This window comes from Berghia stephanieae, chromosome 13, assembly GCF_034508935.2.
Source record: "Berghia stephanieae isolate SIO BIC M18660-M18661 chromosome 13, UCSD_Bste_1.3, whole genome shotgun sequence".
Lineage (NCBI taxonomy): Eukaryota > Metazoa > Mollusca > Gastropoda > Nudibranchia > Aeolidiidae > Berghia > Berghia stephanieae.
The window spans coordinates 1533510-1536009 of NC_088372.1; the positions used below are offsets into that span (position 1 = coordinate 1533510).

Below are 2500 nucleotides of genomic sequence, written 5' to 3' on the forward strand. Positions count from 1 at the left end.
GACACAAATTTGAACTCTCTCTCTCTCTCTCTCTCTCTGTGTGTGTGTGTGTGTGTGTGTGTGTGTGTGTCTTGAACTTAAGGTAATGTTAAAACACAACATGCCATTAAATTCAGTAGTCTTTGAAGATTACAATAGCAAACAAACAGCCTGCTAAATGTTTTCAGTGCAAAGCGCCATCTATGTAAACAATGCCTACTTTTTTACTTTCCCTAACCAAGATTTATTTTCTCCTCAAAAATCATCAAAATATGATTCTTTAAAAACATAACTTTTTTAATGTATTGCCCAATTTTGATAAATTGCTATTTTCCATGGCTTGTGAAGTCACATGTGGCTTTGTAGTTTAATTCTAGCTATTTCTATAACGAAATTTAGTTTGGGATACCTATAGTAAGTCAAAAACTTTATCATTTGCCTCGGAACGGTGCACTAATCATGGTTCTAAAGACAACCCTCAATCAAAGCATGCAGTCTCGTTATTCCCGTACTCTCATTCATTATAATAAATTCCAAATGGAAAGAACCGAATAATCATATTAGTTTGTCTTAGTTCTAAATAGTATTAATAATCTGGGTGGACAAGAAGCTAACCAAAGGATGCATGCAAGAATCGACGAAGCCACAGACAACATTCCCATGAAATCAATAATAAAGCAGGCACATTCAACAACAAGACTCAAATCGAGAAGATCTTTCCACCTAACAAAAATGGCAGACTTCAATGTAGAGGAAAACTGGAGAGAAGTGTGGGACAGTGAAACGCCAAGAGGAGGAAACATCATTAAAGATCCAACCAAAAGAGTGCCTGCACTCAATAACGCCAGGAAATACTGGATTTCCTCAAATCACCTCTTAACTGGACATGGCAGAACTGCATCAAATATGTGCAGATGGAAACTTGGAAACAGTGACACCTGCCAGAAATGTTAGGCAGCCCCAGAGACCAGCGATCATGTCCTCCACTGTCCAGTCACTAAACTTGAAAGTGGCTACGAACACCATCCTCAGGGCGGAGGAAGACTTTAGAAGCTGGGTTGACGAAATAAATTTGGAGGTGTAGCCATACGCTACTACTTCTACTATTTGAGTGGAGTATTTTGACCTCCCATGGTGAGCAGGAGGTCACTTGCTGTGTCTTCTATCTCCCCTCGTCATCTGTTTTCAAACTTGCTATCTGTCTATCTCTTGGAATACTGTTCTTGGTTTGTCTTGCCCCCAGGTCGGAGTCCTTGGCTTGGAGGTCTTCAATCATATTATGTAAAGTTACACTTTTAGGGACAGGGTACATTTTTCCTCGTCAATCATCTCTCTGCTATGGCTATGTACTGTATGTTTTCTTTTGTTTTGAATATATAATGGCTTGCAAATATTTGAGTGTATTTCCCTTAGTGTGATCATGTGCTTACGATCATGTCTGGATGAGGATTTTAGGTGACCTCGAACTAAGAACACAAAAATGTGTGCATTTGAAATCTACATTTGTTCCCCATTTGAGCTATTTCTCTGTCTTGCATATTCTCATTTGCTTTTATGATAGATCTAGAATATTTGAATATCCAATTTCTTCATTTTGAATATGAAAAGATCTAATTGTGTCCCAAACGTCATAAAACCTTTAAAAACTACAAATAGTAAATACATATTATTATTATTATTATTATTATTATTATTATTATTATTATTATTATTATTATTATTATTATTATTATTATTATTATTATTATTATTATTATTATTATTATTATTATTATTATTGTTATTATTATTATTATTATTATTATTATTATTATTATTATTATTATTATTATTATTATTATTATCATTATTATTATTATTATTATTATTATTATTATTATTATTATTATTATTATCCTACCACGAACCGGAAGTGATCTATTTTAATTATTATACCATTATTATGCATTTTGGAAATTAGCATACCTAGATCAAGACGAATATTTTGATCCATCAACGGTCAAAAGAGGTCAGGTTATAAAGTCTGTGGAAAATGGTAGCGATAGGTAGGGCGGCCAGAAAGTGATCCCAACATCAAATCAAAAGACCGATCATAAGACATTTCTACGTGCTCTCACGAGTGAAAGATTAAAGGACGTGTTTTCATTTAAGATTTCGTACATTCTACCCTCTAGACTTTTTCTAGGCTTATGACAAGCTATGTAATGTATGAAGACAATGTCAGAAAATTCAGTAGTTTTAGATTTAACATTTAAGTTTTCTTCACTTACTTTGGAATTCTGCCCCTATGGAACATAGGCCATCAGCAAAGTCCTCCACGATTTTCAGCCCTCGGCCATCACTTCCAGACCTCTCCATGTATGTCCCGAAAGCTGAATGTCCGCTCTTCTCCGTTTGTTCTTAGGTCCTCCCTTTCTTCGTTTGCCCTGTGGATTGGAGGTCAAAGGTTGTCGCTTGATGGTCGTTGTTGTTGTTTTCTGAGGCTGACCAATCCATTGCCATTTGGCTGCAACATTTCTTT

General features: G+C 35.2%; 1 protein-coding gene across 1 annotated transcript in view; it reads left to right on the forward strand.

The window, feature by feature from the left end:
- The window catches only part of LOC144958674 (uncharacterized), a 20666-nt gene that overhangs the window by 10648 nt on the left and 7518 nt on the right, over nucleotides 1-2500 (forward strand). The gene's annotated exons all lie outside the window — the stretch shown is intronic.